Here is a 24,169-nt window from a genome sequence, read left to right as displayed (position 1 = left end):
TTCTGTGTATCGGTATTACTTGGTGTACTGTGTAACCTTATTATTGGGTGCACTGGGTATTGGTAATACTGGGTGTATTGTGTAACATTATTACTGGGTGTACTGGGAATCGGTAATACTGGGTGTACTGGGTATCGGTTTTACTGGGTGTACTGGGTATCGGTATTACAGGGTGTACTGTGTATCAGTATTACTGTTGTACTGGGGATCAGTATTACTGGGTGTTCAGGGTATCTGTATTACTAGGTGTACAGTGTAACTTATTACTAGGTGTTCTGTGTAACGATAGTACTGAGTGTTCTGCGTATCGGTATTACTTGGTGTACTGTGTAACTTTATTACTGGGTGCCCTGGGTATCGGTAATACTGGGTGTATTGTGTAACATTATTACTGGGTGTACTGGGAATCGGTAATACTGTGTGTACTGGGTATTGGTTTTACTGGGTGTACTGTGTATCGCTATTACTGGGTGTACTGGATATCGATATTGCTGGGTGCTTTGTGTATCGTATTACTGAGTGGACTGTTAACCTCATTACTGGGTGTACTGGGTGTCTGTATTACTGTGTGTTCTGGGTATCTGTATTACTAGGTGTACTGTGTTTCGGTATTACAATATGTACTGGGAATTGGTATTACTGGGTGTTCTGGGTTTCAGTATTACTGGGTGTACAGGGTATTGATATTACTGGGTGTTGTGGGTGTCTGTATTACTGAGTGTACTGTGTATCGGTATTAATGGGTGTTCGGGGTATCGGTATACTGTGTGTACTGGGTATCTGTATTACTGAGTGTTCTGGGTATCTGTATTACTGGGTGTTCTGTGTATCGGTATTACTGGGTGTACTGCGTATCGGTATTACTGGGTGTCTGGGCATCTGTATTACTGGGTGTCCTGTGTATTGGTATTACTGGGTGTACTGCGTATCGGTATGACTGGGTCTTCTGGGTATCGGTATTTCTGGGTGTTCTGGACATCGGTATTACTGGGTGTACTGGGTATCAGTATTACCGGGTGTACTTTGTGTTGGTATTATTGGGTGTACTGTGTAACGTTATTGATGTGTTTTTCATGTATTAGTATTACGGGTGTACTCGGTATCGAATTACTGGTTGTACTGTATATCAGTACGTCTGGGTTTTCTGGGTAACGGTATTACAGTTTGTACTGTATAACATTATTCCTAGTGTTCTTGGTATCAGAATTACTGGGTGTTCTGGGTATCGGTATTACTGCGTGTACTGTAGAATATTATGACTGGGTGTTCTGGGAATCGGTATTACTGGGTATATGGGTATTGGTTTTGCTGGGTGTACTGGCTATCGTTATTACTGAGTGTACTGGATATCGATATTGCTTGGTGCTCTGTGTATCATATTACTGGGTATACTGTGTATCGGTATTACTGGGTGTTCGGGGTATCGGTATTACTGGGTGTACTGGGTATCTGTATTACTGGGTGTTCTGTGTATCTGTATTAGTGGGTGTACTGTGTGTCAGTATTACTGTGTGGTCAGGATATCAGTATTATTGGGTGTACTGGGTATCTGTATTATTGGGTGTTCTGGGTATCTGTTTTATTGGGTGTACTGTGTATCGGTATTACTTGGTGTACTGGGAATCTGTATTACTGAGTGTTCTGGGTATCTGTATTACTGGATGTTCTCTGATCGGTATTACTGGGTGTACTGTTTAACATTACTGGGTGTACTGGGAATCGGTATTAATGGTATATGGGTATTGGTTTTGCTGGGTGTACTGGGTATGGTTATTACTGAGTGTACTGGATATCGATATTGCTGGGTGTCCTGTGTATCGTATTACTGGGTGTACTGTGTATCAGTATTACTGGGTGTTTTGGGTATCGGTATTGCTGGGTGTACTGGGCATATGTATTACTGGGTGTTCTGTGTATCTGTATTAGAGGGTGTACTGTGTGTCAGTATTACTGGGTGTACTGGTTATCAGTATTACTGGGTTTACTGGGTATTGGTTTTACTGGGTGTACTGGGTATCAGTATTACCGGGTGTACTTTGTATTGGTATTGCTGGGTGTACTGTGTAATGTTATTGCGGCGTTTTTCATGTATTGGTATTATGGGTGTACTCGGTATCGAATTACTGGTTGTACTGTATATCAGTACGTCTGGATGTTCTGGGTAACGGTATTACTGTTTGTACTGTATAACATGATTCCTAGTGTTCTTGGTATCAGAATTACGGGGTGTTCTGGGTATCGGTATTACGGGTGAACGTGGAATCTGTATTAATGAGTGTACTGTGAATCGGTATTACTGGGTGTACTGGTTATTGGTTTTAGTGGCGCTTCTGGGTAGCTGTATTACTAGGTATACGATGAAACTTTATTACCGGGTGTTCTGTGTAACGTTATTACTGAGAGTTTTGTGTATCGGTATTACTGGGTGTACTGTGTATCGTTATTACTGGGTATTCTGGTTATTGGTATTATGGGTGTACTGGCTATCAGTATTAGTGGGTGTACTGTGTAATGTTATTACTGTGTGTTCTGTGTATCGGTATTACGGGTGTACTGGCTATCAATATCACTGGGTATACTGAGTAAATTTTTTTCTGGGTGGTCTGGGTATCGGTATTACTGTGTGTACTGGGTATCGGTAGTACTAGGTGTTCTAGGTATCAGTAGTACTGAGTGTACGGGGTATCGGTATTATTGGGTGTTCTGGCTATCAATATTACTGGGTGTACTGAGTAATGTTTTTTCTGGGAGTTCTGGGTATCGATATTACTGTGTGTACTGGGTATCAGTATTACTGGGTGTTCAAGGTATCAGTAGTACTGAGTGTACGGGGTATCGGTATTATTGGGTGTTCTGGCTATCGGTATTACTGGGTGTACTGTGTATCGGTATTACTGGGCCTTCTGGGTATTGTTATTATATGGTGTACTGTGTATCGATATTAATGTTGTATTGGGGATCAGTATTACAGAGTGTTCTGGGTATCTGTATTACTAGGTGTACAGTGTAACTTATTACTAGGTGTTTTGTGTAACGATAGTACTGAGTGTTCTGTGTATCGGTATTACTTGGTGTACTGTGTAACCTTATTACAGGGTGCACTGGGTATCGGTAATACTGGGTGTATTGTGTAACATTATTACTGGGTGTACTGGGAATCGGTAATACTGGGTGTACTGGGTATCGGTTTTACTGGGTGTACTGGGTATGGGTATTACTGGGTGTACTGGATATCGATATTGCTGGGTGCTTTGTATATCGTATTACTGAGTGGACTGTTAACCTCATTACTGGGTGTACTGGGTGTCTGTATTACTGTGTGTTCTGGGTATCTGTATTACTAGGTGTACTGTGTTTCTATATTGCAATATGTACTGGGAATTGGTATTACTGGGTGATCTGGGTTTCGGTATTACTGGGTGTACTGGGTATTGATATTACTGGGTGTTGTGGGTATCTGTATTACTGAGTGTACTGTGTATCGGTATTAATGGGTGTTCGGGTTATCGGTATACTGTGTGTACTGGGTATCTGTATTACTGAGTGTTCTGGGTATCTGTATTACTGGGTGTTCTGTGTATCGATATTACTGGGCGTACTGCGTATCGGTATTACTGGGTATTCTGGGTATTGGTATTTCCGGGTGTTCTGGACATCGGCATTACTGGGTTTACTGGGTATCAGTAGTACCGGGTGTACTTTGTATTGGTATTGCTGGGTGTACTGTGTAACGTTAGTGCTGTGTTTTTCATGTATTGGTATTACGAGTGTACTCGGTATCGAATTACTGGTTCTACTGTATATCAGTACGTCTGGGTGTTCTGGGTAACGGTATTAAAGTTTGTACTGTATAACATTATTCCTAGTGTTCTTGGTATCAGAATTACTGGGTGTTCTGGGTATCAGTATTACTGCGTGTACTGTATAACATTATGACTGGGTGTTCTGGGAATCGGTATTACTGGGTATATGGGTATTGGTTTTTCTGGGTGTACTGGGTTTCGTTATTACTGAGTATACTGGATATCGATATTGCTGGGTGCTCTGTGTATCATATTACTGGGTGTACTGTGTATCGGTATTACTGGGTGTTCGGGGTATCGGTATTACTGGGTGTACTGGGTATCTGTATTACTGGGTGTTCTGTGTATCTGTATTAGAGGGTGTACTGTGTGTCAGTATTACTGTGTGTTCAGGATATCAGTATTATTTTGTGTACTGGGTATCTGTATTTCTGGGTGTTCTGGGTATCTGTATTATTGGGTGTACTATGTATCGGTATTACTGGGTGTACTGGGAATCTGTATTACTGAGTGTTCTGTGTACCGGTATTACTGGATGTACTGGGTATCGATATTACTGCGTGTTCTGGTTATTTGTATTACTGGGTGTACTGCGTATCGCTATTACTATGTGTACTGGGCTTCAGTATTACTGTTTGTTATGTGTTTCGGTATTACTGGGTGCACTCGGTATCAATATTACTGGGTGTTCTGCCTATTTGTATTACTGGGTGTTCTGGGTAGCAGTATTACTAGGTGTACGGTGTAACCTATTACTGGGTGTTCTGTTTAACGTTATTACTGAGTGTTCTGTGTATCGGTATTACTTGGTGTACTGTGTAACCTTATTGCTGGATGTACTGGGTATCGGTATTACTGGGTGTATAGTGTAACATTATTACTGGTTGTTCTGGGAATTGGTAATACTGGGTGTACTGGGTATTGGTATTACTGGGAGTACTGGATATCGATATTGCTGGGTGCTCTGTGTATCCTATTACTGATTGGACTGTTATCCGCATTACTGGGTGTACTGGGTATCTGTATGACTGGGTGTTCTGGGTTTCTATATTACTGGATGTACTGTGTATCGGTATTATTGGGTGTACTGGGTATCTGTATAACTGGGTGTTCTGGGTATCTATATTATTGGGTGTACTGAGTATCTGTATTACTGGGTGTACTGGGTACTGGTATTTCTAGTTGTTCTCTGTATCTGTATTACTGGGTGCTTTTGGTATCTGTATTATTATTGTCCTGTGTATCGGTATTACTGGGTGTATTGTGTATCCGTATTACTGGGTGTACTGTGTATCGGTATTGCTGGGTGTTCAGTGTATCGGCATTACTGGTTGTACTGGGTATCTTTATCACTGGTTGTTCTGGGTATTTGTATTACTGGGTGTACTGTTTATCATTATTACTGGGTGTACTGGGTATCGATATTACTGGGTGTTCTGGTTATCTGTATTACTGGGTGTACTGCGTATCGCTATTACTATGTGTACTGGGCATCGGTATTACTGTGTGTTCTGTGTTTCGGTATTACAGGGTGCACTCGGTATCGATATTACGGGGTGTTCTGGGTACCGGTATTACTGGATGTACTGGGTATCGATATTACTGCGTGTTCTGGTTATTTGTATTACTGGGTGTACTGCATATCGCTATTACTATGTGTACTGGGCTTCAGTATTACTGTTTGTTATGTGTTTCGGTATTACTGGGTGCACTCGGTATCAATATTACTGGGTGTTCTGGGTATTTGTATTACTGGGTGTTCTGGGTATCTATATTACTGGGTGTAGTGTGTACCGGTATTACTTGTTGAACTGGGTATCTGTATTACTGGGTGTTCTGGGTATCTGTATTATTGGTGTACTGTGTATTGGTATTACTGGGAGTACTGGGAATTGTTATTACTGGCTATTCTGGGTATCTGTATTTCTGGGTGTCCTGTGTATCGGTATTACTGGGTATTCGGGAGATCAGTATTACTGCGTGTACTGTGTATCTGTAGTACTGGGTCTTCTCGGTATCGGTATTACTGGATATTTGGTGTATCTGTATTAATTCGTGTATGGTGTAACTTTATTACTGGGTGTTCTGTGTAATGTTATTACTGATTTTTCTGTGCATCGATATTACTGCGTGTACTGTGTAACCTTATTACTGGGTGTACTGTGTATTGGTATTACTGTGTGTACTGTTCAACATTATTACTGCGTGTACTGTGAATCAGTATTACAGGGTGTAATGTGTATCGGTATTACTGGGTGCACTCGGTATCGATATTACTGGGTGTTCTGGGTATCTGTATTACTGGGTCTTCTAGGTATCGGTATTTCTGGGCGTTCTGGGCATTGGTATTACAGGTGTACTGTGTATCGGTATTACTGGTGCATTGGGGATCAGTATTATTGGGTGTTCTGAGTAGCTGTATTACTAGGTTTAAGATGTAACTTATTACTGGGTGTTCTGTTTAACTTTATTACTGAGTGTTCTGTGTATCGGTATTAATTGGTGTACTGTGTAACCTTATTGCTGGATGTACTGGGTATCGGTATTACTGTGTGTATAGTGTAACATTATTACTGGTTGTTCTGGGAATTGGTAATACTGGGTGTACTGGGTATTGGTATTACTGGGTGTACTGGATATCGATATTGCTGGGTGCTCTGTGTATCGTATTACTGAGTGGACTGTTAACCGCATTACTGGATAGACTGGGTATCTGTAAGACTGGGTGTTCTGGGTATCTATATTACTGGATGTACTGTGTATCGGTATTACTGGGTGTACTGGGTATCTGTATTACTGGGTGTTCTGGGTATCTATATTATTGGGTGTACTGAGTATCTGTATTACTGGGTGTACTGGGTATTGGTATTTCCAGTTGTTCTGCGTATCTATATTACTGGGTGCTTTTGGTATCTGTATTACTGGTTGTCCTGTGTATCGGTATTACTGTGTGTATTGCGTATCCGTATTACTGGGTGTACTGTGTATCGGTATTGCTGGGTGTTCGTTGTATCGGCATTACTGGGTGTACTGGGTATCTGTATCACTGGTTGTTCTGGGTATTTGTATTACTGGGTGTACTGTTTCTCGGTATTACTGGGTGTACTGGGTATCGATATTACTGGGTGTTCTGGTTATCTGTATTACTGGGTGTACTGCGGATCGCTATTACTATGTGTACTGGGCATCGGTATTACTGTGTGTTCTGTGTTTCGGTATTACTGGGTGCACTCGGTATAGATATTACGGGGTGTTCTGGGTATCGGTATTACTGGATTTACTGGGTATCGATATTACTGGGTGTTCTGGTTATTTGTATTACTGTGTGTACTGTGTATCGCTATTACTATGTGTACTGCGCATCGGTATTACTGTGTGTTCTGTGTTTCGGTATTACTGGGTGCACTCTGTATCGATATTACTTGGTGAACTGGGTATCTGTATTTCTGGGTGTTCTGGGTATCTGTATTAATGGTGTACTGTGTATCGGTATTACTGGATGTACTTCGTATTGGTATTACTGGGTGTTCTGGGTATCTGTATTTCTTGGTGTCCAGTGTATCGGTATTACTGGGTGTACTGTGTAAAATTATTACTGCGTGTACTGGGAATCAGCATTATTCTGTGTATGGGTATTGGTTTTACTGGCTGTAATGGGTATCGGTATTACTGGGTGTATGGGTACCTGTATTACTGGGTGTCCTGTGTATTGGTATTACTGGGTGTACTGCGTATCGGTATTACTAGGTCTTCTGGGTATCGGTATTTCTGGGTGTTCTGGACATCGGTATTACTGGGTGTACTGGGTATCAGTATTAACGGGTGTACTTTGTGTTGGTATTATTGGGTGTACTGTGAAAGGTTATTGATGTGTTTTTCATGTATTGGTATTACGGTGTACTCGGTATCGAATTACTGGTTGTACTGCATATCAGTATGTCTGGGTGTTCTGGGTAACGGTATTACAGTTTGTACTGTATAACTTAATTCCTACTGTTCTTGGTATCAGAATTACTGGGTGTTCTGGGTATCAGTATTACTGCGTGTACTGTATAACATTATGACTGGGTGTTCTGGGAATCGGTATTACTGGGTATATGGGTATTGGTTTTGCTCAGTGTACTGGGTATCATTATTACTGAGTGTACTGGATATCAATATTGCTGGGTGTCTGTGTATCATATTACTGGGTTTACTGTCTATCGGTATTACTGGGTGTTCAGGGTATCGGTATTACTGGGTGTACTGGTTATCTGTATTACTGGGTGTTCTGTGTATCTGTATTAGAGGGTGTACTGTGTGTCAGTATTACTGTGTGTTCAGGATATCAGTATTATTGGGTGTACTGGGTATCTTTATTACTGGGTGTTCTGGGTATCTGTATTATTGGGTGTTCTCTGTATCGGTATTACTGGGTGTACTGGGAATCTGTATTACTGAGTGTTCTGGGTATCTGTATTACTGGGTGTTCTCTGTATCGGTATTACTGGGTGTACTGTTTAACATTACTGGGTGTACTGGGTATCGATATTACTGGGTGTCTGGGTATCTGTATTACTTGGTGTCCTGTGTATTGGTATTACTGGGTGTATTGCGTATCGGTATTACTGGGTCTTCTGGGTATCGGTATTTCTGGGTGTTCTGGACATCGGTATTACTGGGTGTACAGGGTATCAGTATTACCGGCTGTACTTTGTGTTGGTATTATTGGGTGTAGTGTGAAACGTTATTGATGAGTTTTTCATGCATTGGTATTACGGGTGTACTCGGTATCGAATTACTGGTTGTACTGTATATCAGTACGTCTGGGTGTTCTGGGTAACGGTATTACAGTTTGTACTATATAACATTATTCCTAGTGTTCTTGGTATCAGAATTACTGGGTGTTCTGGGTATCAGTATTACTGCGTGTACTGTATAACATTATGACTGGGTGTTCTGGGAATCGGTATTACTGGGTATATGGGTATTGGTTTTGCTGGGTGTACTGGGTATCGTTATTACTTAGTGTACTGGATATCGATATTGCTGGGTGCTCTGTGTATCATATTACTGGGTGTATTGTGTATCGGTATTACTGGGTGTTCTGGGTATCGGTATTACTGGACGTACTTGGTATCTGTATTACTGGGTGTTCTGTGTATCTGTATTAGAGGGTGTACTGTGTGTCAGTATTACTGTGTGTTCAGGATATCAATATTATTGGGTGTACTGGGTATCTGTATTACTGGGTGTTCTGGGTATCTGTATTATTGGGTGTACTGTGTATCGGTATTACTGGGTGTACTGGGAATCTGTATTACTGAGTGTTCTGGGTATCTATATTACTGGGTGTTATGTGTATCGGTATTACTGGGTGTACTGTTTAACATTACTGGGTGTACTGGGTATCGGTATTACTGGGTGTACTGTATAACATTATGACTGAGTGTTCTGGGAATCTGTATTACTGGGTGTTCTCGGTATCTGTATAACTGGGTGTCCTGTGTTTCGGTATTACTGTGTGTACAGGGTATCGGTATAAATGGGTCTTCTTGGTATCGGTATTACTAGATATTCTGTATATCTATATTACTAGGTGTACGGTGTAATTTTATTACTGGGTGTTCTGTGTATCGGTATTACTGGGTTTATTGTGTAACCTTATTACTGGGAGTACTGTGTATCGGTATTACTGCGTGTACTATGTAACATTATTACTGGGTCTTCTGGGTATCGGTATTTCTGGGTGTACTGGGTATCGATTTTACTGGGTGTTCTGGGTATCAGTATTACCGGGTGTAGTTTGTATTGGTATTGCTGGGTGTACTGTGTAATGTTATTGCTGTGTTTTTCATGTATTGGTATTACGGGTGTACTCGGTATCCATTTACTGGTTGTACTGCATATCAGTATGTCTGGGTGTTCTGGGTAACGGTATTACTGTTTGTACTGTATAACATTATTCCTAATGTTCTTGTTATCAGAATTACGGGGTGTTCTGGGTATCGGTATTACGGATGAACGTGGAATCGGTATTAATGGGTGTACTGTGAATCGGTATTACTGGGTGTACTGGGCATCGGTTTTAGTGGGTCTTCTGGGTATCTGTATTACTAGGTGTACGATGTAACTTTATTACCGGGTGTTCTGTGTAATGTTATTACTGAGAGTTCTGTGTATCAGTTTCACTGGGTGTACTGTGTATCCTTATTACTGGGTGTTCTGGTTATCGGTATTACGGGTGTACTGGCTATCAGTATTGGTGGGTGTATTGTGTAACGTTATTACTGTGTGTTCTGGGTATCGGTATTACGGGTGTCCTGGCTATCAATATTACTGGGTGTACTGAGTAATGTTTTTTCTGGGAGTTCTGGGTATCGATATTACTGTGTGTACTGGGTATCAGTATTACTGGGTGTTCTAGGTATCAGTAGTACTGAGTGTATGGGGTATCGGTATTATTGGGTGTTCTGGCTATCGGTATTACTGGGTGTACTGTGTATAGGTATTACTGGGCCTTCTGGATATTTTTATTACAGGGTGTTCTGTGTATCGGTATTACTTGGTGTACTGTGTAACCTTATTACTGGGTGCACTGGGTATTGGTAATACTGGGTGTATTGTGTAACATTATTACTGGGTGTACTGGCAATCGGTAATACTGGGTGTACTGGGTATCGGTTTTACTGGGTGTACTGGGTATCGGTATTACAGGGTGTACTGTGTATCAGTATTACTGTTGTACTGGGGATCAGTATTACTGGGTGTTCAGGGTATCTGTATTACTAGGTGTACAGTGTAACTTATTACTAGGTGTTCTGTGTAATGATAGTACTGAGTGTTCTGCGTATCGGTATTACTTGGTGTACTGTGTAACTTTATTACTGGGTGCCCTGGGTATCGGTAATACTGGGTGTATTGTGTAACATTATTACTGGGTGTACTGGGAATCGGTAATACTGTGTGTACTGGGTATTGGTTTTACTGGGTGTACTGTGTATCGCTATTACTGGGTGTACTGGATATCGATATTGCTGGGTGCTTTGTGTATCGTATTACTGAGTGGACTGTTAACCTCATTACTGGGTGTACTGGGTGTCTGTATTACTGTGTGTTCTGGGTATCTGTATTACTAGGTGTACTGTGTTTCGGTATTACAATATGTACTGGGAATTGGTATTACTGGGTGTTCTGGGTTTCAGTATTACTGGGTGTACAGGGTATTGATATTACTGGGTGTTGTGGGTGTCTGTATTACTGAGTGTACTGTGTATCGGTATTAATGGGTGTTCGGGGTATCGGTATACTGTGTGTACTGGGTATCTGTATTACTGAGTGTTCTGGGTATCTGTATTACTGGGTGTTTTGTGTATCGGTATTACTGGGTGTACTGCGTATCGGTATTACTGGGTGTCTGGGCATCTGTATTACTGGGTGTCCTGTGTATTGGTATTACTGGGTGTACTGCGTATCGGTATGACTGGGTCTTCTGGGTATCGGTATTTCTGGGTGTTCTGGACATCGGTATTACTGGGTGTACTGGGTATCAGTATTACCGGGTGTACTTTGTGTTGGTATTATTGGGTGTACTGTGTAACGTTATTGATGTGTTTTTCATGTATTAGTATTACGGGTGTACTCGGTATCGAATTACTGGTTGTACTGTATATCAGTACGTCTGGGTTTTCTGGGTAACGGTATTACAGTTTGTACTGTATAACATTATTCCTAGTGTTCTTGGTATCAGAATTACTGGGTGTTCTGGGTATCGGTATTACTGCGTGTACTGTAGAATATTATGACTGGGTGTTCTGGGAATCGGTATTACTGGGTATATGGGTATTGGTTTTGCTGGGTGTACTGGCTATCGTTATTACTGAGTGTACTGGATATCGATATTGCTTGGTGCTCTGTGTATCATATTACTGGGTGTACTGTGTATCGGTATTACTGGGTGTTCGGGGTATCGGTATTACTGGGTGTACTGGGTATCTGTATTACTGGGTGTTCTGTGTATCTGTATTAGAGGGTGTACTGTGTGTCAGTATTACTGTGTGGTCAGGATATCAGTATTATTGGGTGTACTGGGTATCTGTATTATTGGGTGTTCTGGGTATCTGTTTTATTGGGTGTACTGTGTATCGGTATTACTTGGTGTACTGGGAATCTGTATTACTGAGTGTTCTGGGTATCTGTATTACTGGGTGTTCTCTGTATCGGTATTACTGGGTGTACTGTTTAACATTACTGGGTGTACTGGGAATCGGTATTAATGGTATATGGGTATTGGTTTTGCTGGGTGTACTGGGTATGGTTATTACTGAGTGTACTGGATATCGATATTGCTGGGTGTCCTGTGTATCGTATTACTGGGTGTACTGTGTATCAGTATTACTGGGTGTTTTGGGTATCGGTATTGCTGGGTGTACTGGGCATATGTATTACTGGGTGTTCTGTGTATCTGTATTAGAGGGTGTACTGTGTGTCAGTATTACTGGGTGTACTGGTTATCAGTATTACTGGGTTTACTGGGTATTGGTTTTACTGGGTGTACTGGGTATCAGTATTACCGGGTGTACTTTGTATTGGTATTGCTGGGTGTACTGTGTAATGTTATTGCTGCGTTTTTCATGTATTGGTATTATGGGTGTACTCGGTATCGAATTACTGGTTGTACTGTATATCAGTACGTCTGGATGTTCTGGATAACGGTATTACTGTTTGTACTGTATAACATGATTCCTAGTGTTCTTGGTATCAGAATTACGGGGTGTTCTGGGTATCGGTATTACGGGTGAACGTGGAATCTGTATTAATGAGTGTACTGTGAATCGGTATTACTGGGTGTACTGGTTATTGGTTTTAGTGGGGCTTCTGGGTAGCTGTATTACTAGGTATACGATGAAACTTTATTACCGGGTGTTCTGTGTAACGTTATTACTGAGAGTTTTGTGTATCGGTATTACTGGGTGTACTGTGTATCGTTAATACTGGGTATTCTGGTTATTGGTATTATGGGTGTACTGGCTATCAGTATTAGTGGGTGTACTGTGTAATGTTATTACTGTGTGTTCTGTGTATCGGTATTACGGGTGTACTGGCTATCAATATCACTGGGTATACCGAGTAATTTTTTTTCTGGGTGGTCTGGGTATCGGTATTACTGTGAGTACTGGGTATCGGTAGTACTAGGTGTTCTAGGTATCAGTAGTACTGAGTGTACAGGGTATCGGTATTATTGGGTGTTCTGGGTATCAGTATTACTGCGTGTACTGTATAACATTATGACTGGGTGTTCTGGGAATCGGTATTACTGGGTATATGGGTATTGGTTTTTCTGGGTGTACTGGGTTTCGTTATTACTGAGTATACTGGATATCGATATTGCTGGGTGCTCTGTGTATCATATTACTGGGTGTACTGTGTATCGGTATTACTGGGTGTTCGGGGTATCGGTATTACTGGGTGTACTGGGTATCTGTATTACTGGGTGTTCTGTGTATCTGTATTAGAGGGTGTACTGTGTGTCAGTATTACTGTGTGTTCAGGATATCAGTATTATTTTGTGTACTGGGTATCTGTATTTCTGGGTGTTCTGGGTATCTGTATTATTGGGTGTACTATGTATCGGTATTACTGGGTGTACTGGGAATCTGTATTACTGAGTGTTCTGTGTACCGGTATTACTGGATGTACTGGGTATCGATATTACTGCGTGTTCTGGTTATTTGTATTACTGGGTGTACTGCGTATCGCTATTACTATGTGTACTGGGCTTCAGTATTACTGTTTGTTATGTGTTTCGGTATTACTGGGTGCACTCGGTATCAATATTACTGGGTGTTCTGCCTATTTGTATTACTGGGTGTTCTGGGTAGCAGTATTACTGCGTGTACTGTATAACATTATGACTGGGTGTTCTGGGAATCGGTATTACTGGGTATATGGGTATTGGTTTTGCTCAGTGTACTGGGTATCATTATTACTGAGTGTACTGGATATCAATATTGCTGGGTGTCTGTGTATCATATTACTGGGTTTACTGTCTATCGGTATTACTGGGTGTTCAGGGTATCGGTATTACTGGGTGTACTGGTTATCTGTATTACTGGGTGTTCTGTGTATCTGTATTAGAGGGTGTACTGTGTGTCAGTATTACTGTGTGTTCAGGATATCAGTATTATTGGGTGTACTGGGTATCTTTATTACTGGGTGTTCTGGGTATCTGTATTATTGGGTGTTCTCTGTATCGGTATTACTGGGTGTACTGGGAATCTGTATTACTGAGTGTTCTGGGTATCTGTATTACTGGGTGTTCTCTGTATCGGTATTACTGGGTGTACTGTTTAACATTACTGGGTGTACTGGGTATCGATATTACTGGGTGTCTGGGTATCTGTATTACTTGGTGTCCTGTGTATTGGTATTACTGGGTGTATTGCGTATCGGTATTACTGGGTCTTCTGGGTATCGGTATTTCTGGGTGTTCTGGACATCGGTATTACTGGGTGTACAGGGTATCAGTATTACCGGCTGTACTTTGTGTTGGTATTATTGGGTGTAGTGTGAAACGTTATTGATGAGTTTTTCATGCATTGGTATTACGGGTGTACTCGGTATCGAATTACTGGTTGTACTGTATATCAGTACGTCTGGGTGTTCTGGGTAACGGTATTACAGTTTGTACTATATAACATTATTCCTAGTGTTCTTGGTATCAGAATTACTGGGTGTTCTGGGTATCAGTATTACTGCGTGTACTGTATAACATTATGACTGGGTGTTCTGGGAATCGGTATTACTGGGTATATGGGTATTGGTTTTGCTGGGTGTACTGGGTATCGTTATTACTTAGTGTACTGGATATCGATATTGCTGGGTGCTCTGTGTATCATATTACTGGGTGTATTGTGTATCGGTATTACTGGGTGTTCTGGGTATCGGTATTACTGGACGTACTTGGTATCTGTATTACTGGGTGTTATGTGTATCTGTATTAGAGGGTGTACTGTGTGTCAGTATTACTGTGTGTTCAGGATATCAATATTATTGGGTGTACTGGGTATCTGTATTACTGGGTGTTCTGGGTATCTGTATTATTGGGTGTACTGTGTATCGGTATTACTGGGTGTACTGGGAATCTGTATTACTGAGTGTTCTGGGTATCTATATTACTGGGTGTTATGTGTATCGGTATTACTGGGTGTACTGTTTAACATTACTGGGTGTACTGGGTATCGGTATTACTGGGTGTACTGTATAACATTATGACTGAGTGTTCTGGGAATCTGTATTACTGGGTGTTCTCGGTATCTGTATAACTGGGTGTCCTGTGTTTCGGTATTACTGTGTGTACAGGGTATCGGTATAAATGGGTCTTCTTGGTATCGGTATTACTAGATATTCTGTATATCTATATTACTAGGTGTACGGTGTAATTTTATTACTGGGTGTTCTGTGTATCGGTATTACTGGGTTTATTGTGTAACCTTATTACTGGGAGTACTGTGTATCGGTATTACTGCGTGTACTATGTAACATTATTACTGGGTCTTCTGGGTATCGGTATTTCTGGGTGTACTGGGTATCGATTTTACTGGGTGTTCTGGGTATCAGTATTACCGGGTGTAGTTTGTATTGGTATTGCTGGGTGTACTGTGTAATGTTATTGCTGTGTTTTTCATGTATTGGTATTACGGGTGTACTCGGTATCCATTTACTGGTTGTACTGCATATCAGTATGTCTGGGTGTTCTGGGTAACGGTATTACTGTTTGTACTGTATAACATTATTCCTAATGTTCTTGTTATCAGAATTACGGGGTGTTCTGGGTATCGGTATTACGGATGAACGTGGAATCGGTATTAATGGGTGTACTGTGAATCGGTATTACTGGGTGTACTGGGCATCGGTTTTAGTGGGTCTTCTGGGTATCTGTATTACTAGGTGTACGATGTAACTTTATTACCGGGTGTTCTGTGTAATGTTATTACTGAGAGTTCTGTGTATCAGTTTCACTGGGTGTACTGTGTATCCTTATTACTGGGTGTTCTGGTTATCGGTATTATGGGTGTACTGGCTATCAGTATTGGTGGGTGTATTGTGTAACGTTATTACTGTGTGTTCTGGGTATCGGTATTACGGGTGTCCTGGCTATCAATATTACTGGGTGTACTGAGTAATGTTTTTTCTGGGAGTTCTGGGTATCGATATTACTGTGTGTACTGGGTATCAGTATTACTGGGTGTTCTAGGTATCAGTAGTACTGAGTGTATGGGGTATCGGTATTATTGGGTGTTCTGGCTATCGGTATTACTGGGTGTACTGTGTATAGGTATTACTGGGCCTTCTGGATATTTTTATTACAGGGTGTTCTGTGTATCGGTATTACTTGGTGTACTGTGTAACCTTATTACTGGGTGCACTGGGTATTGGTAATACTGGGTGTATTGTGTAACATTATTACTGGGTGTACTGGCAATCGGTAATACTGGGTGTACTGGGTATCGGTTTTACTGGGTGTACTGGGTATCGGTATTACAGGGTGTACTGTGTATCAGTATTACTGTTGTACTGGGGATCAGTATTACTGGGTGTTCAGGGTTTCTGTATTACTAGGTGTACAGTGTAACTTATTACTAGGTGTTCTGTGTAACGATAGTACTGAGTGTTCTGCGTATCGGTATTACTTGGTGTACTGTGTAACTTTATTACTGGGTGCCCTGGGTATCGGTAATACTGGGTGTATTGTGTAACATTATTACTGGGTGTACTGGGAATCGGTAATACTGTGTGTACTGGGTATTGGTTTTACTGGGTGTACTGTGTATCGCTATTACTGGGTGTACTGGATATCGATATTGCTGGGTGCTTTGTGTATCGTATTACTGAGTGGACTGTTAACCTCATTACTGGGTGTACTGGGTGTCTGTATTACTGTGTGTTCTGGGTATCTGTATTACTAGGTGTACTGTGTCTCGGTATTACAATATGTACTGGGAATTGGTATTACTGGGTGTTCTGGGTTTCAGTATTACTGGGTGTACAGGGTATTGATATTACTGGGTGTTGTGGGTGTCTGTATTACTGAGTGTACTGTGTATCGGTATTAATGGGTGTTCGGGGTATCGGTATACTGTGTGTACCGGGTATCTGTATTACTGAGTGTTCTGGGTATCTGTATTACTGGGTGTTCTGTGTATCGGTATTACTGGGTGTACTGCGTATCGGTATTACTGGGTGTCTGGGCATCTGTATTACTGGGTGTCCTGTGTATTGGTATTACTGGGTGTACTGCGTATCGGTATGACTGGGTCTTCTGGGTATCGGTATTTCTGGGTGTTCTGGACATCGGTATTACTGGGTGTACTGGGTATCAGTATTACCGGGTGTACTTTGTGTTGGTATTATTGGGTGTACTGTGTAACGTTATTGATGTGTTTTTCATGTATTAGTATTACGGGTGTACTCGGTATCGAATTACTGGTTGTACTGTATATCAGTACGTCTGGGTTTTCTGGGTAACGGTATTACAGTTTGTACTGTATAACATTATTCCTAGTGTTCTTGGTATCAGAATTACTGGGTGTTCTGGGTATCGGTATTACTGCGTGTACTGTAGAATATTATGACTGGGTGTTCTGGGAATCGGTATTACTGGGTATATGGGTATTGGTTTTGCTGGGTGTACTGGCTATCGTTATTACTGAGTGTACTGGATATCGATATTGCTTGGTGCTCTGTGTATCATATTACTGGGTGTACTGTGTATCGGTATTACTGGGTGTTCGGGGTATCGGTATTACTGGGTGTACTGGGTATCTGTATTACTGGGTGTTCTGTGTATCTGTATTAGAGGGTGTACTGTGTGTCAGTATTACTGTGTGGTCAGGATATCAGTATTATTGGGTGTACTGGGTATCTGTATTATTGGGTGTTCTGGGTATCTGTTTTATTGGGTGTACTGTGTATCGGTATTACTTGGTGTACTGGGAATCTGTATTACTGAGTGTTCTGGGTATCTGTATTACTGGGTGTTCTCTGTATCGGTATTACTGGGTGTACTGTTTAACATTACTGGGTGTACTGGGAATCGGTATTAATGGTATATGGGTATTGGTTTTGCTGGGTGTACTGGGTATGGTTATTACTGAGTGTACTGGATATCGATATTGCTGGGTGTCCTGTGTATCGTATTACTGGGTGTACTGTGTATCAGTATTACTGGGTGTTTTGGGTATCGGTATTGCTGGGTGTACTGGGCATATGTATTACTGGGTGTTCTGTGTATCTGTATTAGAGGGTGTACTGTGTGTCAGTATTACTGGGTGTACTGGTTATCAGTATTACTGGGTTTACTGGGTATTGGTTTTACTGGGTGTACTGGGTATCAGTATTACCGGGTGTACTTTGTATTGGTATTGCTGGGTGTACTGTGTAATGTTATTGCTGCGTTTTTCATGTATTGGTATTATGGGTGTACTCGGTATCGAATTACTGGTTGTACTGTATATCAGTACGTCTGGATGTTCTGGATAACGGTATTACTGTTTGTACTGTATAACATGATTCCTAGTGTTCTTGGTATCAGAATTACGGGGTGTTCTGGGTATCGGTATTACGGGTGAACGTGGAATCTGTATTAATGAGTGTACTGTGAATCGGTATTACTGGGTGTACTGGTTATTGGTTTTAGTGGGGCTTCTGGGTAGCTGTATTACTAGGTATACGATGAAACTTTATTACCGGGTGTTCTGTGTAACGTTATTACTGAGAGTTTTGTGTATCGGTATTACTGGGTGTACTGTGTATCATTAATACTGGGTATTCTGGTTATTGGTATTATGGGTGTACTGGCTATCAGTATTAGTGGGTGTACTGTGTAATGTTATTACTGTGTGTTCTGTGTATCGGTATTACGGGTGTACTGGCTATCAATATCACTGGGTATACCGAGTAATTTTTTTTCTGGGTGGTCTGGGTATCGGTATTACTGTGAGTACTGGGTATCGGTAGTACTAGGTGTTCTAGGTATCAGTAGTACTGAGTGTACAGGGTATCGGTATTATTGGGTGTTCTGGCTATCAATATTACTGGGTGTACTGAGTAATGTTTTTTCTGGGAGTTCTGGGTATCGATATTACTGTGTGTACTGGGTATCAGTATTACTGGGTGTTCTAGGTATCAGTAGTACTGAGTGTACGGGGTATCGGTATTATTGGGTGTTCTGGCTATCGGTATTACTGGGTGTACTGTGTATCGGTATTACTGGGCCTTCTGGGTATTGTTATTATATGGTGTACTGTGTATCGATATTAATGTTGTATTGGGGATCAGTATTACAGAGTGTTCTGGGTATCTGTATTACTAGGTGTACAGTGTAACTTATTACTAGGTGTTTTGTGTAACGATAGTACTGAGTGTTCTGTGTATCGGTATTACTTGGTGTACTGTGTAACCTTATTACTGGGTGCACTGGGTATCGGTAATACTGGGTGTATTGTGTAACATTATTACTGGGTGTACTGGGAATCGGTAATACTGGGTGTACTGGGTATCGGTTTTACTGGGTGTACTGGGTATGGGTATTACTGGGTGTACTGGATATCGATATTGCTGGGTGCTTTGTGTATCGTATTACTGAGTGGACTGTTAACCTCATTACTGGGTGTACTGGGTGTCTGTATTACTGTGTGTTCTGGGTATCTGTATTACTAGGTGTACTGTGTTTCTATATTGCAATATGTACTGGGAATTGGTATTACTGGGTGATCTGGGTTTCGGTATTACTGGGTGTACTGGGTATTGATATTACTGGGTGTTGTGGGTATCTGTATTACTGAGTGTACTGTGTATCGGTATTAATGGGTGTTCGGGTTATCGGTATACTGTGTGTACTGGGTATCTGTATTACTGAGTGTTCTGGGTATCTGTATTACTGGGTGTTCTGTGTATCGATATTACTGGGCGTACTGCGTATCGGTATTACTGGGTATTCTGGGTATTGGTATTTCCGGGTGTTCTGGACATCGGCATTACTGGGTTTACTGGGTATCAGTATTACTGCGTGTACTGTATAACATTATGACTGGGTGTTCTGGGAATCGGTATTACTGGGTATATGGGTATTGGTTTTTCTGGGTGTACTGGGTTTCGTTATTACTGAGTATACTGGATATCGATATTGCTGGGTGCTCTGTGTATCATATTACTGGGTGTACTGTGTATCGGTATTACTGGGTGTTCGGGGTATCGGTATTACTGGGTGTACTGGGTATCTGTATTACTGGGTGTTCTGTGTATCTGTATTAGAGGGTGTACTGTGTGTCAGTATTACTGTGTGTTCAGGATATCAGTATTATTTTGTGTACTGGGTATCTGTATTTCTGGGTGTTCTGGGTATCTGTATTATTGGGTGTACTATGTATCGGTATTACTGGGTGTACTGGGAATCTGTATTACTGAGTGTTCTGTGTACCGGTATTACTGGATGTACTGGGTATCGATATTACTGCGTGTTCTGGTTATTTGTATTACTGGGTGTACTGCGTATCGCTATTACTATGTGTACTGGGCTTCAGTATTACTGTTTGTTATGTGTTTCGGTATTACTGGGTGCACTCGGTATCAATATTACTGGGTGTTCTGCCTATTTGTATTACTGGGTGTTCTGGGTAGCAGTATTACTAGGTGTACGGTGTAACCTATTACTGGGTGTTCTGTTTAACGTTATTACTGAGTGTTCTGTGTATCGGTATTACTTGGTGTACTGTGTAACCTTATTGCTGGATGTACTGGGTATCGGTATTACTGGGTGTATAGTGTAACATTATTACTGGTTGTTCTGGGAATTGGTAATACTGGGTGTACTGGGTATTGGTATTACTGGGAGTACTGGATATCGATATTGCTGGGTGCTCTGTGTATCCTATTACTGATTGGACTGTTATCCGCATTACTGGGTGTACTGGGTATCTGTATGACTGGGTGTTCTGGGTTTCTATATTACTGGATGTACTGTGTATCGGTATTATTGGGTGTACTGGGTATCTGTATAACTGGGTGTTCTGGGTATCTATATTATTGGGTGTACTGAGTATCTGTATTACTGGGTGTACTGGGTACTGGTATTTCTAGTTGTTCTCTGTATCTGTATTACTGGGTGCTTTTGGTATCTGTATTATTATTGTCCTGTGTATCGGTATTACTGGGTGTATTGTGTATCCGTATTACTGGGTGTACTGTGTATCGGTATTGCTGGGTGTTCAGTGTATCGGCATTACTGGTTGTACTGGGTATCTTTATCACTGGTTGTTCTGGGTATTTGTATTACTGGGTGTACTGTTTATCATTATTACTGGGTGTACTGGGTATCGATATTACTGGGTGTTCTGGTTATCTGTATTACTGGGTGTACTGCGTATCGCTATTACTATGTGTACTGGGCATCGGTATTACTGTGTGTTCTGTGTTTCGGTATTACAGGGTGCACTCGGTATCGATATTACGGGGTGTTCTGGGTACCGGTATTACTGGATGTACTGGGTATCGATATTACTGCATGTTCTGGTTATTTGTATTACTGGGTGTACTGCGTATCGCTATTACTATGTGTACTGGGCTTCAGTATTACTGTTTGTTATGTGTTTCGGTATTACTGGGTGCACTCGGTATCAATATTACTGGGTGTTCTGGGTATTTGTATTACTGGGTGTTCTGGGTATCTATATTACTGGGTGTAGTGTGTACCGGTATTACTTGTTGAACTGGGTATCTGTATTACTGGGTGTTCTGGGTATCTGTATTATTGGTGTACTGTGTATTGGTATTACTGGGAGTACTGGGAATTGTTATTACTGGCTATTCTGGGTATCTGTATTTCTGGGTGTCCTGTGTATCGGTATTACTGGGTATTCGGGAGATCAGTATTACTGCGTGTACTGTGTATCGGTAGTACTGGGTCTTCTCGGTATCGGTATTACTGGATATTTGGTGTATCTGTATTAATTCGTGTATGGTGTAACTTTATTACTGGGTGTTCTGTGTAATGTTATTACTGATTTTTCTGTGCATCGATATTACTGCGTGTACTGTGTAACCTTATTACTGGGTGTACTGTGTATTGGTATTACTGTGTGTACTGTTCAACATTATTACTGCGTGTACTGTGAATCAGTATTACAGGGTGTAATGTGTATCGGTATTACTGGGTGCACTCGGTATCGATATTACTGGGTGTTCTGGGTATCTGTATTACTGGGTCTTCTAGGTATCGGTATTTCTGGGCGTTCTGGGCATTGGTATTACAGGTGTACTGTGTATCGGTATTACTGGTGCATTGGGGATCAGTATTATTGGGTGTTCTGAGTAGCTGTATTACTAGGTTTAAGATGTAACTTATTACTGGGTGTTCTGTTTAACTTTATTACTGAGTGTTCTGTGTATCGGTATTAATTGGTGTACTGTGTAACCTTATTGCTGGATGTACTGGGTATCGGTGTTACTGTGTGTATAGGGTAACATTATTTCTGGTTGTTCTGGGAATTGGTAATACTGGGTGTACTGGGTATTGGTATTACTGGGTGTACTGGATATCGATATTGCTGGGTGCTCTGTGTATCGTATTACTGCGTGGACTGTTAACCGCATTACTGGATAGACTGGGTATCTGTAAGACTGGGTGTTCTGGGTATCTATATTACTGGATGTACTGTGTATCGTTATTACTGGGTGTACTGGGTATCTGTATTACTGGGTGTTCTGGGTATCTATATTATTGGGTGTACTGAGTATCTGTATTACTGGGTGTACTGGGTATTGGTATTTCCAGTTGTTCTGCGTATCTCTATTACTGGGTGCTTTTGGTATCTGTATTACTGGTTGTCCTGTGTATCGGTATTACTGGGTGTATTGCATATCCGTATTACTGGGTGTACTGTGTATCGGTATTGCTGGGTGTTCGTTGTATCGGCATTACTGGGTGTACTGGGTATCTGTATCACTGGTTGTTCTGGGTATTTGTAATACTGGGTTTACTGTTTCTCGGTATTACTGGGTGTACTGGGTATCGATATTACTGGGTGTTCTGGTTATCTGTATTACTGGGTGTACTGCGGATCGCTATTACTATGTGTACTGGGCATCGGTATTACTGTGTGTTCTGTGTTTCGGTATTACTGGGTGCACTCGGTATAGATATTACGGGGTGTTCTGGGTATCGGTATTACTGGATTTACTGGGTATCGATATTACTGGGTGTTCTGGTTATTTGTATTACTGTGTGTACTGTGTATCGCTATTACTATGTGTACTGCGCATCGGTATTACTGTGTGTTCTGTGTTTCGGTATTACTGGGTGCACTCTGTATCGATATTACTTGGTGAACTGTGTATCTGTATTTCTGGGTGTTCTGGGTATCTGTATTAATGGTGTACTGTGTATCGGTATTACTGGGTGTACTGGGTATTGGTATTTCCAGTTGTTCTGCGTATCTATATTACTGGGTGCTTTTGGTATCTGTATTACTGGTTGTCCTGTGTATCGGTATTACTGGGTGTATTGCGTATCCGTATTACTGGGTGTACTGTGTATCGGTATTGCTGGGTGTTCGTTGTATCGGCATTACTGGGTGTACTGGGTATCTGTATCACTGGTTGTTCTGGGTATTTGTAATACTGGGTGTACTGTTTCTCGGTATTACTGGGTGTACTGGGTATCGGTATTACAGGGTGTACTGTGTATCAGTATTACTGTTGTACTGGGGATCAGTATTACTGGGTGTTCAGGGTATCTGTATTACTAGGTGTACAGTGTAACTTATTACTAGGTGTTCTGTGTAACGATAGTACTGAGTGTTCTGCGTATCGGTATTACTTGGTGTACTGTGTAACTTTATTACTGGGTGCCCTGGGTATCGGTAATACTGGGTGTATTGTGTAACATTATTACTGGGTGTACTGGGAATCGGTAATACTGTGTGTACTGGGTATTGGTTTTACTGGGTGTACTGTGTATCGCTATTACTGGGTGTACTGGATATCGATATTGCTGGGTGCTTTGTGTATCGTATTACTGAGTGGACTGTTAACCTCATTACTGGGTGTACTGGGTGTCTGTATTACTGTGTGTTCTGGGTATCTGTATTACTAGGTGTACTGTGTTTCGGTATTACAATATGTACTGGGAATTGGTATTACTGGGTGTTCTGGGTTTCAGTATTACTGGGTGTTCTGTGTATCGGTATTACTGGGTGTACTGCGTATCGGTATTACTGGGTGTCTGGGCATCTGTATTACTGGGTGTCCTGTGTATTGGTATTACTGGGTGTACTGCGTATCGGTATGACTGGGTCTTCTGGGTATCGGTATTTCTGGGTGTTCTGGAC

The sequence above is a fragment of the Narcine bancroftii genome, chromosome 2, assembly GCF_036971445.1.
Source record: "Narcine bancroftii isolate sNarBan1 chromosome 2, sNarBan1.hap1, whole genome shotgun sequence".
Taxonomy (NCBI): Eukaryota; Metazoa; Chordata; class Chondrichthyes; order Torpediniformes; family Narcinidae; genus Narcine; species Narcine bancroftii.
This window is presented reverse-complemented; position numbering follows the sequence as displayed.